Source organism: Solanum tuberosum, unplaced genomic scaffold (assembly GCF_000226075.1).
Source record: "Solanum tuberosum cultivar DM 1-3 516 R44 unplaced genomic scaffold, SolTub_3.0 scf00070, whole genome shotgun sequence".
Lineage (NCBI taxonomy): Eukaryota > Viridiplantae > Streptophyta > Magnoliopsida > Solanales > Solanaceae > Solanum > Solanum tuberosum.
Window position 1 is genome coordinate 1,978,348 of NW_006238996.1, and position 16,819 is coordinate 1,995,166.

General features: G+C 35.0%; 1 pseudogene; it reads right to left on the bottom strand.

Annotated features, from left to right (window-relative positions):
• The window catches only part of LOC102583710 (26S protease regulatory subunit 6A homolog), a 30,107-nt pseudogene extending 15,734 nt beyond the window's left edge, over positions 1-14,373 (bottom strand).
• Between the last annotated feature and the right edge of the window lie 2,446 nt (positions 14,374-16,819).

The following is a 16,819-nucleotide window of genomic DNA, read 5'->3' on the forward strand; positions in this document are numbered from 1 at the left end:
GGCCATCCTATACCAGGATATCGACATAGAACCTGAACTACTAAGTGGATCCACTAGTCTATTGTGAAAAGGATTCATCTAAAAAGGATGACCCCTTTCTACCCATGATGGTTACATTGTTTATGGTGGCTGTGAGTTGTCTGAACTCTCCCCCATATATGTGCTCAATACTACTCCAAAAATATACTAGCTCTTTATGTTTTAAAAACATAATTGCTCAAAACTTAGCTCAAAGGTTATCTTGGAAATCAAAGTTTCCCCTCTTGCTTCATTTAGAAAGCGATTACTTTTTCTGAAAAATAGCCCAAATGCTCTTTGGAAATCTCAGTTTCTGATCTTATTTAAATGTGATACTTAGTCCCCATATACTTTTGAAGAAACCAACTTGAACTTTACTCCTTACTGAACTCAAAACTTAGGTCTTAAAACAAAGTTAAAATGTTTGCAAAAGACTTTTGGAAAACTCTAAGAACTTCTCTTGACTTGACTCTTACTTTTCTTGACTTTGATCTTAACTTTCCTTGAATTAGATTATGGATTCAAGGTTCATGATCTCATGTTTATGGATGATTTCCTGATGTTTGGATGTACCTTAGAGTGTTGAAATCAACTAGAAAACATAGGTACATTACTAAGGAACACGCACGAAAAGGTGGGGAACGAATGGGGAGAACTGGCGTCTCTGGCGCTATGAGAGGCGCGGGGCGCCAGCCCTCAACATTCAGAGAACAAGTTGGGGCGATCTGGCTGGTGCGTCTCCCAAGAACCCCACATTCAGGGACTGCTTTGGGGCACGCTGGCTGGCGTGAAGCCCGACCCCTTCCCCAGGTGTTTGGCGACTTTTCTTCTCCGTTTTTCAACTCTAAACCCTCTAAAATTCAATGGTTCTTTCCCCAAACACTTAAGATCATTTATACCCTCAATATATGATAGATTCAAACCGAAATTACACACGGAAACATGAATCAAATCGCAAGAAACTTCAACAGTACAACCCACATGAATTCAAACAAATTTCCTCAAGAACTCAGAGGTTTTACTTTCAAATCACACATATTTTCCTGAATTGAATCATGATTGGCGTGTGGGTGAACTAACCCAATGCTATGTGATCTCACATACCTTTTTAGGGATCACCCCCGATGAAATCCACGAGCTATCCTTGACGAAATCGACGAATCTTGCTTCCTCTTCTCCTTTCTCCTATTTTTTCTTTTCTCCAATCCCTAGCGTGAACTCTAATTTTTCTAATCTGATCAAAAGCTTGTTTTACCCTAATTAATCTCCTAAAAACGAATTAGAATAATTAGGTAAGGAAAATACTAAATTACCCTTCCAAAATCCGGATTGGGCATTTTCTTATACGAACAACCCAACTTCCAAAAGGCATAACTCACTCATACGAACTCGGAATCGTGTAAACTTGGCGGCGTTTGAAAGATCATTTCAAGATATCTCCAACCATTTATGGAAGTACACCTAAATCATCATGAGTTAGGAGTTATGGTTATTTGAAGTTGACTAAAACTTAACTTTTCCTAACTTAAACAAATTTCCAGATTTTCATTCTTTCCGAAAATGACTATTTCCAATTATTAGCTTCTTCCTAGTTATTTCAAATTTCGAGATGTTACAAATCTTTTCTCATATCTTTCCACTACATTCCAGATCTCTTTGGATTTGCTTTTGACACCCAAAAGCATATCCAAGTAAGTTGAGGGTAACTGCCCTATTTCTCCACCCAAAATATCCAATCGATGTTGTATTTTGGGCACATAATTGATTGGAAAGATGTGACTCTTTCTCTAACTAATGTGCAACCCTGATATCAACTCAAAAAGTATAAGGATTATCCTCAAAAGTTTTAGTTGGTTGTCTTCTGCATCACAAAAAATCAAAGTTGTCTTCTGCATATTGCATATTGCATATGGGAGATTTCCAATTCAGTATTCACTTCTTTGACCACATTATAGCCTCTTACATCATTTTCGTGAGTTGTTGTGATCATACTATGCCTTCCATGACTAGCAAATATAGAAAGGTGAGAGGCTTGTCTCAAGTCTCTGCTTTCTGGAAAGAAACCTTTAAGAGAACCATTTATCAGTAATGAGAACCTGACAGTGCTAATGTAGAACCTCATCCATCTAATCCACTTCCTCTCAAAACCCATACTACGTAAAATTCCAAGAAAATGTTCCCAACTAACATGATCATATGCCTTCTCTATGTCCAATTTATACATTATGGCTGGGGTTTTATCCTTCAATCATGAGTCCAGACATTCGTTTGCAATGAGAGAAACATCAGTGTCTTCCTTTTAGAAAGATCATTTGTTGAGTGTTTACCAGCTTTGGCATCACCTTCTTTAGCTTCTCCATAAGAATTTTGGAACTAGCTTGTAGACACTTCCAATCAGACTGATTAGTCTGAAATCTCTCTATTTTTTGGCTCCATTCTTCTCGGGGATGAGTGCAATGTAAGTTGCATTGAGGCTCTTTTCAAAAACTTCCCGTTAATGGAAGTTCTAGATAGTACCCACCACATCCCCCATTAAATTCCCAGCACTTAATGAAAAAACTTGTAGGCTTCATTTATTTGCACTTAAATCTAAATGGTTAGACATTTGGTCATTAAGTGCTTTTTTTCTACCTGAAAATCTCTTAATGGGTCTGAAAGAGTCTGAATGAATCAAATCTATGACAGAGCCTTACTCTCATTCAACTCTTTTGAAGACACTTTTATTTTCGAGAAAATCTTGTGCTCCATACTGTTTTCTTAAAAAAAAAAATCAAGGATCTCTCATTCTCCAACTTTATTAGTTATCCAATTATTTCCCTTAAACTTTTGATTTTTGTCCTTGTTGCTTGTTTATCAAGAATTGATAGAATTTATTGTAAAAAAGTTGTTTGATTAAAGTTGCAAAGAAACTTCATTAATATATTTGTTGAAATCAAAATATTTATAAATTTGTTTAAAATTATTTGAATGTATCATGTTCATTATTTCTTTTAAAGAAGAGTACATGACAAACACATTATTGAACATAAAAGATGCTTCACTTATTTATTTAAGATTAGTTTGTGTTGATTATTTTTTTTTGATAAAATATGACTACATTTTTTTCTAACAACTATTGTATTATTATAATTTATATATGTAGTCCAAGTAGTTCCATTTTATTTTTATCAAACATAAAATATTTATTTATAATTCAAATATCTTAACATTTATCAAAAAATGACATTTTTTTCTAACATTTTGTTAATGTAATATTTAACTAGTATTTTATTTGAATTATACTCCCTCCGACCCAATTTATGTGACACTTTTTGGATTTGAGATTCAAACAAGTCTATCTTTGACCATAAAATTTTCATATATCCTTTAAATATTTTGAATTGCCAATTATTGTGACTTATAATATTATTTATGTAGTTTACAAATATATAAATTTCATTTCAAAATAATTGAAGATTTCATGTGTAAATTACCGGTCAAACTTAAATTATTTGACTCTCGAAAAATGAAAAGTGTCACATAAATTTGGACAGAGGGAGTAATATTTTTTTGTGTTTACATACTAAAAAATTATATATATATATATATATATATATATATATATATAAACAATCTTAATTTTTCAGGACCTCATCTTCTTCAAAAGGCTTCTATAAATCTTGCTGCTCCTCCCTGCTGATCACTGCACATGGATTCATGTTGTAAGCAGGTCTGCAATTTTCAGTCTCACAATACATCTTATTAAATAAAATCACCTGCCTCTTGATATTTGTTGCTTCTGTTAGTTCATTACCTACCACCACCAATTTATCAATGTGATTGGCTCTCTTGTGAACATTTACAACCCTCCGGAAGAATTTAGTGTTCTTGTCTCCTTGCTAAATCCACATTGTCCTTGATCTTTGCCTCCAAGCTATCTTTTCCTTTCTAGCATAGTCTTCAAACTCCGTAGTTAAACTTGTCGTTTCAATTACTTCATCATCTGACAAAGGTTTGTCCTGCTGAATATTGTCAAATACAATAATTTTGTTAAGCAACTCCTTTTCACCTTTTCCTGATTTCCATGTGCTTGGGCTCCACCTCTTTTTTTTATTGAGACATGTAACTTTTTAGTCCATATCCACAGATGTACTACATCAAAGTGTAGTCCCCCTTCCAAAAGTATTACAACCTAGGAGACCTATTTGTACTTTTTGTTACAAATAGTCTTAAACAAAAAAAAATTCATTAGTTTATCCAAACACTTTTTGTTCGCACCAATAATAGTACAAAGCCAGACATATCATCTTAAAATTCTGCATATTACTTTGTTTTCCTTTAAAGCATTTTTGATTTCTTTCCTTCCACACTGTCCACCATATACAAGCTGGGACAATCTTCCATCTCTCCTCCTTTGCTGTAGCATTGCCAACTCTCATCCAGCACTTCAATACTCCTTCAATGTTCCTTAGTTTCACCCAAGTGATTTTCCTCAGACAAATGAATATTCTTCATATCAGGTTTTCCCATTTACAGTGTAAAAAAAGATGGTTGCCTGTCTCTGTTTGTTCTTCACATAAGTAGCACCTGGAACACAATTAGTATTTCCACTTCTTCATGTTCTCCTGTGTCAGTACTACTTCTTTGGTCAGCAGCCATGTGAAACAATTAACCTTATATGGAATTTTTGTCCCCCATATCATCTTCCAAAGGCCACTGCTCGATCATGTTGTTTGAAGTGGTGAGGTTCTTGTATGCTGAGTTCACAGAGAAAACTCCTTTGTTACCTATCTTCCATCTTGCAGTATCTTCTTCCCCATTTAGGGTGTTGAGGGGCCAAGGTGTTATAGAGAGCACCTATCCTTTCTACCTCCCAGTCATTAAGATTTCTTTGTGATGAAGGTTCCATTCCTGACCTGTTCACATTTCAGCAACAATTACTTGTTGTTGAAAGCTTAGTAGGTGTAGATCAGGGAATAGTTGCTTCAAAGTTCTCTGAGCTATCCACTTGTCCTCCCAAAAAGCCACTTGGAGTCCATTCCCCACTTTGAAATTTATTTTGGATAAGAATTGTGGCCATATATTTCTAACTGATCTCCAAATACTACAACTATAAGGAATGGTCACTGCTTTTGTAATCCATTTATCCTCCATTTCATACTTTGCGCAAATGACCTCCTTCCACAACATGTTCAATCATGTAATAAAATTCCATAACCACTTCATCATTAGGCTTTTGTTTTGCATTTTCATATTCTTGATCCCTACTCCCCCCTTCCTTGTTGCTAATTATGGCCTCTTCCCATTTGACAAGATGGAATTTTCTCGTCTTCATTTCCTTGCCGAAAAAAATTCCTTCTTAGCATGTTTATTCTCTTAATCACCTTGTCAGGGGCTGGGAATACTGACATCCTGTATGTAGGCATTATATCCAGAACATTATTGACCATGGTCAATCTACCCCAGAGAAAGGTATTGACTCCTCCAATTGGTCAACTTTTTCTCACATTTTTCTATCACCCCATACCAAATCCCCATTGATTTACCTTTGTCTCCCAAAGGCATTCTAGGTATATGGTAGGTAATTCCCCTACTCTTCCACCCAGAATAGTTGCCAAATTATCCAGCTCTGTCACTTCATTAGTGGGGTATATGTATCTCTTCCCCCAATTGATATTTATCCTAGAAACAACTTCAAAAATGATGAAAATCGCCCTTAGTATCATCATCTAGCTCCACAAAAAACTAGAGTGTCATCTGTATATTGTAGAGGTAATTTATAACTCTATTGTCCACTTGAAATCCCCTGATCCACTCTTTTTCCCTAGCTGTCTGTACCAAGTTACTTAGACCTTTCATTGCTAGGATGAATAGTAAAGGGGATAAAAGATCACCCTATCTCACTCCCCTTTGAGAAGAGAAGAATCCACATGGGTCCTATTTATGAGGACCGAGAACTTCACTGTGCTAATGCAGTATTTCACCCATCTTATCCACTTAGCTCCAAAGTCCATTGTTTGCATCATCAGTATAAAAAAGTTCCAATAAATTGATCATAGGCCTTCTGGATGTCAAGTTTGCACAAGATTCTAGGTTGTTTGCTTCTTCTTCTAGACTCTACACACTCAATTTCTATCAATACTGCATCCATGATTTGCCTTCCTTTTATGAAGGCCATTTGTTGTCTGTCCACTAAAATGTGGATCATCTTCTTCAATCTTTCTACCAAGAGTTTGGCTATAATCTTGTATACTCCTATTAAGCTTACCGGTCTGAAATCAGTTAGCTCTATGCCTCCCGCTTTTTTTTGGAATTAATGCTACAAATGTAGCATTATGCTTCTTTCAAAAATTGCTTCCTTCTGCAAATTTTGTACTGTAGCTGCCAAATCAGATTTGATAGTGTCTCAACACTAGATGAAAAAAGACACAGAGAAACCATCTTGTCCTAGTGCTTTGTCACCTGCACAAGATTTGATACGTTGTAGAATCTCATGTTCCTCTATTATTGCCTTTAACAGGTTGTTTTCCTCTGCACCAGTCATATGGCAGTTCCTCATTTCTAGGTTTGGCCTCCGGTCTTCTATTTCTGAATAAAGCTTTTCATAAAATGTAACTATCTCCTTTTGTACCTCTTCGTGATTGCTCAATATGTCTCCTCTTACTTTCAGCTTTGTAATTGTGTTCATTCTTCTATGAGCATTTGCAGTTCTGTAGAAGAACCTATTGTTTCTATCCCCATGCTTTAACCACATAGCCCTAAACCTTTTGTCTCGAAGCAATTTCCTCTCTTTTTGCAATGTCTTCAAATTCCATAGTTAAAGCTAATCTAGTTGTTATTTCATCTTCCTCTAAAGATCTGTGCAACTAAATCTATTATAATTAAGTTAATTGTCTCAAAACATTCTACTTCTGAGCCCCTAGGTTCCCATAATAGTCTTACTGTTGGAAAACTATATGCACAGTGGAAGCATATCATAGTCATACCACTTACATGAATAATAAACAACACATGGCTTATGCTAAAACACATATAATCATGCTAGAGCACATAACCTTTCTGAAATTTAATTCAAAAATTACCTCTTGAAGCGTGAGCATATACCTTCAAGCGAATCCACAAGCTAGTCCACAAACTGGACGACAGTTCTGTGGTCTTCTACAGTGATCCCAAGTTCACTTCCGAACTCTCAATACTTGGTTGGGAAAGTACCGTATATAAAACCTATCTCCTTTCAGGGTTAGAAGAACCTCTATTTATAGAGATTTCTTCCTAGTCCATGGAGGAAAGGAAACATCATGTCTTTCCTTAGAATAGAAAAAGACATGTACCTATCCCTTTCCTTAGAATATAAAAAAGTCATGTACTTCTCCCTTTCCTTAGAATAGAAAAAGTCATGTACTTCTCCCTTTCATTAGAATAGAGAAAGACACATACTTCTTCCTTTCCTTAGAATAGAGAAAGACACATACTTCTCCCTTTTCCCTTTAGAATAGATTCTGAGTTCTAGTTAAATATGGGCACGATAGGGACGACACAATTAATTATTGAGGCTTCATATTATAGAAATAATTCTAAATAATTAATTTGAATTATTCATACCATAATAAATTACAAATCATTTCACTAGAAATTCGTAATTGTACTCCTCTATTTATATTTTGAAATTTCCCATTAAACACATATGTAATTCCCCATGTTAAGATTACATATACTAATCAACAAATTAAATTACTAACGAATTTAATTCAATGATCAATATCCTTTAGAGCACTGCTTAACTTATTTCATGTGTCGGATTCATAAATCCACTTGCAAGGTTTGACACGATGAAAACTCATAAACTTCTCAAAAAAACATATCATCAATATTTATATCGTGACATGGATTTCGTCAACTAACTTATTATTTCACTAGTAGATATTATAATCATTCAATCTACCAGGAATATTGACCTATCTTAGAATCTCACCTTTTAAAAATCAAACGATAATTAACATATACATGTCATAATTGTTATATCAAGATTAAGAATATGAGTACATTTAATAGTTTAGAGAATATGCTTTTGTCAGTTAGTCTAAAACAACTATCTCTACTTGGTTGCTTTCAATATATACAAAATGCACTAGTACAAGAAGTTAGAACTATATCATTCCCATAATCAAGATAAACTACATATAATCTTGTGCTACAATCGTACCGATGGCATGTCCATTTCCCATCTTAGATTGTGAACAAAAAAAACTTTATACTTGTAAGAACCAATGATTTAATCCTCTGTATATAAGCTAAAACTCTATACACAAAATCATCTACTATATAAGTAAACAAACACCATAAACGAATATATGATCTATCAAAAATGAATAAATAATTATTCTATAATAAATACTATATCTAAACATATGGTTAATAATATATATCCCAACACTTACTCCACTCATTCAGCTCCACTCTTTTAAAATTTGGTTTCAAAGCTTTCAACGTAAAAGCTAGGATATAGTTTGGCCTTCCTTCAAACTCAAAAGATGTCCACCACTCTTTGATTCTTTCATTAAAGCCTTTAATCTCCAACCATCACCCTTCAAATTTAAAATAGGATTTGGTATAGGTCCAACTGCCACTTTTATGGGTGCAATTGGTGAGAAATCTCAAATTTTGAACAGTTGCTTGGCATCAATTCCTGCTTACATAGTTGAATTTCCCTCCATTCAATAAAGTACATTATTCTATCAATTCTGGAGCCATATTTTATATTGTTGTCCCTTATACATATGTAATTACATCCCTCTAGTTGAGGATCAATAAACTCCACATCCTCAATCATATCAAAAAATTCAATCACACAATGGAGTTCGTTGAACAATTCTTCTTCTTTGAACTATACCTAACAATATTGCAGTCACCCCCTAGATCCAAGGTGCAGACAGTAAACTCCCAACAACTCTAATTTCCCACCATACTTCTTGTCGTTCAAGTTTGCAGGTAGGTGTAAACACCCCTATCATATGCCATTCAAAATTACAATTTGTTAATTTGAATCCATAAGTCAGAGTATTGGAACAACTTTCCCCTCCCAATGCTTACTATCCCAAAGCATTAGAATCCCCCCTCTAGTACCACTAGCCTCCAGTTGACCAAATTCAACTCCCCTTCTGTCCCACACTTGTCTAATTTCCTCCACATTTTCACCTTCTAACTTTGTTTCCTGCAAACATACGACAGTTACTTTCCATTCCAAAAAAAAATGTTGTTGATAATTCTCCTCTTTATCTCTGCAATTTAATCCTCATTCCATAATATTATCTTCACATTCATCATGTATTTGTAGCTTTTCCTTTTCCCCTAATTCTCGAACCATTACTTTCAAACTTCATATAAATGGTCAGCCCTTTAAGTTCCTACACACCCTTGATTTTGATATGTTCCCCCACTTGTTTTGGTAGTTCCTTGGGTACAATGTGCTGTCTTGCTGTCTATTTTCATGAAGAGAGGCTTGTCACCCTTTCTATTAATCTTAGCAATGGAAAGACTAAGCAACATGATTCAAACAACTAAGGAGAATGTTAGGCCAGGGGATTTTAGGTGGATAACAAAGCAATAAATAATCTTGATATAACTCACCTGCAATATGCAAATGATACTCAAGTGTTTTGTGAGGCAGTGACTGAACAGATGCTAATCCTGAGGGTGATATTCATCATTTTTGAAGCAGACTTTGGGCTAAATATCAACTAGGGAAAGAACTTCATTTATCCTATCAATGAAGTTGCAAATATGAATAGCTAGGCAGTAGTCTTGGGTGGTAGTGTAGGGCAGTAACCAACCATCTATTTAGGCATGCCCCTAGGAGCCAAAGGTAAATCTAAAGAGATCCAGAATTGGGTGATAGTAAAGTGTGAAAAGAAGTTAACCAAATGGAAGAGTCAGTCCCTCTCTTTAAGAGGCAGATTGTCATGGCTAATTGTTCTTGATGCACTTCCTGCATATAAGATTCTTGAGTTACCTGCTCTAAGCGATGCGATAAAGAGGATATATGTTCTAAGAAGAAATTTCTTCTATCATAGAAATGAAGACAAGAAAAAAAACTCCATCTAATCGAATGGGAGGAAGCAACAAAAATCAAGAAGGAAAAGGGAATGGGGATTAGGGATATGAAGATGCAAAACAAAAGCCTAATGATGAAATGGCTCTGGAAATTTGTAACATGTAAAATATGATATGGAAAGAGGTTATCAAATTAAAATATGAAACGGTGGATATGTGGATGACAAAGATGGTGATCCGCCCCCTATAGATGTGTCACGACCCAAGTCTACACCCTAGACGTGGCTGGCACTTGAGAACCATTGCTGGTCCCCAAGGGAACCCTCATCTTGGCTGACTACAAGCGGAAGAATAACTCAAGCATACAAAGCTTAAAAACTGAATAAAAATAATATATTCAACTCGCCATAAAATAGGAAACTTAAGTCTTCAAAACATTTAACAAAATAAATGAACAGACTTCTGAAACTCTATTGTCTATCGATGAAGCCTCTAACTGACAAAGATGGAAGTCGGGACAAAACCATCACTATGAGCTATGTGATGATACAACGTGTCACCCATGTTGTCAGAACTGTCCTATACTTTGCTAGGGTATAGAACCTCTCAATTAAGTGGATCCACTAGTCTATTCTAAAACCTTTAAGGAATCATCTAAAATGTATGACCCTTTCTACCCATGTTGGCTACATAGTTTATAGAGACTTGAGTTAACTGAAGTCATCCCCTTATCGGTGCTCAATACTACTCCCAAAAATATACTCAGCTCATATGTTTAAAAACATAACTCTTTCTGTGGTTTGAGATTATTACTCAAAATCTTTCTCTAAAAAGAGATGTTACTTAAACTGCTCAAAACTCTTTTGGAAATCTCAGTTTCCTTTTCTTTTAAATGTGAAAACATTTACTCTTGGGAATACTTAGTTTACATATATCATTTTAAAGAAATAAACTCGACTCTACTCTTTCTCAACTCAAGTGCTCAAGTCTTAAATCAAGTTTTAGAAATTTTTTGTAAAAGACTTCTCAGAATAAAGTTCATGCCGAATTATGGACGTGAACGACTCAATTCAAGGTTTTCAATAACGATACATAGAACTCGATACTCAACAACTCAGAACTCAAGAACTTCAATGGTAATACTCGCTTTAAGAATACACAACTCAGAGAGTTCATGCGGAATTATGGGCATGAACAATCTCAACTCAAGGACTTCATGATATTACTCCATATCAAGAATGTTTGACTCATACGGTTCATGCGGAATTATGTGCATGAACAACTCAACTCAAGGACTTCATGGGTAATATGTAATAGTCCCATGATTAGGAATAAACTCTCAAAAGGGATTAGGAACTCAATACTCAAGACTTAGAACTTGAAGATACTACTCCTCTCAAAGATGCTCAGTTTACGAAGTTCATGCGGAATTTATGGGCATGAGCGACTTGACTCGAGGGTCTAAAGAACATTATGGATTTTTATGCATACAAATCTTCTCATTCTCATACTTACTTCCTCAAAACTGAGTTCAAATTGATAATAGATCTCAAAGGATTCACAATTGAACTCAAAGACTTTTTTGAACTCTACTCTTAACTCTCTCTTGATTGTGAATTATGAATTACAGAGTTATGGTTCATGATATGAAGGGTCTCGTAAATGATAAAGTAGACTCATGAAAACATTCTCCTCATTCTCATACTTACTTGTTCGAGTCTTGAAACAAGTTATTTGAATTTGTAGAAGACTCCTCAAAAAGATTAAAAGAGACTTTCTTAAATAATTCGAAAGAACTCTTAAGACTTAACTCTTAACTCTACCTTGAATTTGAATTATGAATTCAAGGTTATGATTTGTGACAGCAAAGATATTGTGATGTTTAAGAGTGTTTTTAGATAGTTAAACATGAGAAACGATCAAGAAATCACTGTCTGGAAGCAAGTCTGCGATGTGGAGATGCATTTTAATATTTGGTCGCGAAATAAATTTTGAGGCAGAGGGGTCCGTGACCACTCCGCGTCGCGGAGAGAAAAGTTCTGTTTCTGAGGAACAGGTCCGTGACCGTCTGGTACCCAGTTTATGCCCGACTTTTTCCTTCTTCGTTTTCTAACCCCAATTCGCCTAAATTCAATTCTTTTTCTCAATTTCACTTTAGATTCAAATACCTAATACATGTACACAAGAATCTAATAAAAAACAACTCAAAATCGACACAATTTCCTCAAGAACTCATCAATCTCATCTAAACTCAAGAACGAAAGCCAATTCCAAGAACATAATTCAAGAACATCAAACCTTCAACTTTGTAGAACGAATTTAACGCTGAAATTAACATGATTGGAGTGTGGGTGAATGAACCCAACACTATGGAAGCTTACATACTTCTTAGGGATCAAACCCATGGCGAAAATCCGCAATAAAACTCAAGAACCTCGACGAACGATTTGATCCTTTCCTCTTTTCTCCTCTTTTCTCTTCTTGAGCTCTCAACTAAAACCCTAGGTGTATATTAGGATTATAAAACTGAACCTAATCAGGTAAGACACCTAAAACCTTGCTAAAAAGGAATTAAACCTGATTGGGTAAGGAAAAGACCAAAATTCCCCTCACTATTTTCGGTTAACTTTCCTTAATTGGACAGCCTGATTCAAAAAGGCATATCTCACTCATTTGAACTCGAAACTTAGCAAACTCAGTGGCGTTGGAAAGATAATTCAAAGAACTTTCATTTCCCTTCTTATGGTACACCTAACTCATCCTGAGTTATGGTCGTTTGAAGTTGACCCTAAACTCAGAAGAACTAAGGAATGAATCGAATAAATTCTCTTTAATTCTTCTTGGAACTCAAAGTACTACATCTAGTGACCTTAACACTTAAGAAAATTTTAAATTCCTTGGTAATATCTCACTCATTACGAAGAAAGGTTCGAGTCTTAGCTCAAAAATTTTCTGGGGTGTTACAGGATGCATCACCAAGATATAAATTAGAAACCTTTGACCACTATTACCATCCAGAATCAGTTTCAAGGTGGGAAATGGCTTGAAAGTGTCTTTCTGGGAGGACAAATGGATAGATCAAATACCTCTGAAACAACTTTACCCAAACTTACACATCCTACCTCCGAAAGCAGGCCACTGTTTCTAAAATGTGAACAGGCCAGGATTCCATCCACACCTCAGGAAGAATTTAAATGACTTGGGAGATGGAAAGGATAGGTTCTTTCTACAACACAATGGTAGGAAGTGGACACTATGTTTTAGTCATGTTAGTGCGTCTACTGTAGTTTGTTTACTTTTTAGGAGTCTTTTGGCCTTACTAGATATTTATATGCCATAAGAAAATATAAATAATTTTTAATACTTTTTTAATTTGTATTTTATTTAATGTTGGCGTGAGATGAATTTAATTGGAGAAATATGGTCAGAATCATATAATCAAACCTGAATCATTTGAGATTGAGGCATTGTTGGTGTTGTTCTCGTCGTTGTATTCTCTTCCACTAAATGCCTTCTCATTAGCTATATTGTGGTTTATAGCCTCATCCTGAAATGCTTTCTTTTCTTTTTTTAGATATTCAAAAAATTTCCATGCTACCTTATCCGTTGACCATCAATATCTGTACTGAAGGATGATTACAATTCTTATTCCAAGAGAAGTTGATGCCCAACAAAACAAATAAAAAATTGAAGGAACAGAGCCACGCGTCTACTTACACTATTAGAAAATAGTGTACTAAAACACTCCCAAAGCTTTTATTGAGGGTATAAAAGCCTTGGTTTCATAATTCTGGAATATAGACGCCTAGAAGTAGCTATCTAACAACAAACACGCAGAAGATATCAGTTACCCAATTATAGAGCAACTAGACGAGATATCTGAGACTCTAAAACACCAAACAAACAAGCAAAACCCATTCTTTTCACCAAAATTAGAAGTTGTTACAAACCATAACCCACTCATATTCTTTTCTCATCATTTTGTAAATAGGGAGCATTTCAAAGTAATAATAAGATACCTCAACAATGTTGTCGACCAAGTAAGGAAGTTGCTTGTTCAACTTAATTTTCTCCTGATTCTTCTTTATTTTTTCCTTGAATGAGTCCAATTCTAGATTCGTTCTCTGCAGCTCTTCCTAAAATTCAACATTCAAATCAAGTAAATTAAAATCCACAGTAGAGTGTCAAGATTTAAATAAAGTAAATTTGGAATCTTTAAAATTCAAATTTTGTTGTCAAGTAGAAGCGCAACCCTAAGAATATCGTCAGTGGACATCGCATACAGGTCATCTTCAAAGTGCTGTCCTCCGCCATCGTTGTCGCCATCCACAATAGAGAAGTTGATGTATGCCAACCTGTGAGAAAGAGACAGGAGAAGAGCACAACGGAACCCAAGGAGGAAGGAGTCGATTTGGGTAGCTTGTATAATCAGAAAGTTAGAATGGGGGCAAAATAGACCAATTGTCTGATTATTGCATTTCACGCTTAATTGATATATTGAGTTTATCTTAAAAAGTTTCTTAAAATTTTTTATTTTTTTTGAAAATTAATTAATTGGGGATATAATTGACAAAAAAATTATTTTTATCTTAATTTGTCAAAATAGACTAGTAAAAATGAAAATTGGATGAGTAATCAGGGACAGAGGGAGTAATTGGTATTACATTGGGGCAAACTACATAAATTCCACTAGTTTAGGTCCTAATTACCAAGATTCCTGATAGTTTCAAATACTACTTCCTCTATCATATCTCGTGCTTAGGATAAGTGAGTCTGAATCCGCGAGATACATGTATCTGCCGCATTTTAAGATCGAGATCATATTTTATTAATTTAAATTAATTGGTTGTAACTAATTTCCTTAATTAGAGGGGTAATTGAGGATTTTTAAGATACATACACAATTAATTTTGAAAATTTTATGCATCTTAATTTGATGTATCTATTATTAATATTTAAGGGTGTTCGGGGTTCAGTTTGGATCGGTTATTGATTAAAACCAAAACCAACACCACCACCAAACAAATATAGTCTGTTTTTAAATTTCTAAAACCAAACCAAAACAAACAAAAAAAATAACTACCGGTGGCCGTTTGGTTATTGTCGGTTTGGTTCGATCTGGTTCGGTTTGAAAGTACTACTCCCTCTTCCCACCCTTTTCATTTTTTGAGAGTCAAACAGTTAAGTTTGACCGAGAATTAGCGCATGGAATCTTCAATTTTTTTGAAATGAAATTTATATATTCGTAGACTACGTAAAAAGTATTATAAGTCACAATAATTGATAATTTAAAATATTTAAAAGATCTATGAAAAAATTGTGGTAAAAAATAGACTTGTTTGAATCTAGAAATCTTAAAAGTGTCACATAAAATAGGACGGAGGGAGTAATTTTTTAGGGCTTGTGTATCTCGATAGACATAAACACCTAGCATATGAACAATCCACTAAAATTTTGTCAGTACAATTAAGCAATACTAGAGTTATCATTACACGAACAAATTGATTCAATAAAGAGACATCGTGACTATTTTATGTGAAGTAGGGTAGGTAAAAACTAAAATGGATTTTGATGGACTTGGACTTAGAATTGGTATAGTTGGGCTAAATGTAACGACCAGGTTCCGTTGTTATAAAAGATTCAACGGGGAAAATTTTTGGAAAACGTTTTCGTAGTAACTTGGAATATCTAAACCTAGTCCAGATTTGCACGAAATCAGAGTCTTTGAGGTGTAGGGAATTCTAGTAACGGTTGGGTGACTTATTTATGATTTTGATTACATGAGTAGTTAGATAAGTTGTTAAGGAATCCGTATGACTTTACGGAATTGAATTCGGGTGAGTAGAACTCTCGGAATCGATCTTAGCGTGCGCAGTATTATTCTGAGCGTCATTGGTTAAAGGTGTGTTGAGAAATGGGGGTCTTGGAATTATTAAAATAGCTCACTGTTTCGTGTAAGCCGCTTTGGTGGTGGTTTTGGTCGCTCTGGCGGGGCCGCTGTAGCGGGGTGAGGGCTGTTGTGGCAGGCCAGACGCGACTTAAAGTCATAAATAAACCCCAAAACGTCTTTATTCTGCACTTTTCAGTTTTTATAGCTAAGGAACGAACCGATTCTTGATACTTTCCACCATTCTTGAGACTAAAGGTAAGATTTTAACTCCCCGAATCCATTTTTTGATCCGTAGAACGTAATAGAATGAGTAATTATCAATGGGGAAGGATTTTGATCTAGAATCTATGGTGGAAACAACCCTAATTTGGATACTTGGGATTATGGGTATGGTCTAGGGTTGTTAGAATTGTTAGTAATCCGGGTAATTGGTGATTGTTTATTGATTCCCGTATTATATTAATTGTTTGTAGACCAAAAACAAGCAGAATGAATCCAAAAAGGGAAGGATCAAGTTTCTTAGGGTTTCAAGCTTGTTTCGAGGTAGGTGATGGTTCTGATTCTATAATTGTGTGATGTATGTTTTTTCTTGCTTTATTATAATACATGTTTGTATGTGAATGTTACATTATTGATCACATTAATTGTAAATGAGGATATATGAATGATGGATGCCATGAATCATGACTTGATTGTATGATTATGAGAATGTACTTTGTGAATGTGATTGTGTCTTGTTGATTGATCGGGTGTTGCATTTCGACACACTAACTTGGATCGGTTGACACATTTCGACATAATTATGGGATCGGTTGCCACGTTCTGACATAATCATTGGATTGGGTAGCACGTTCCAGTATGCTAACTGTTTGGGTTTGGGTT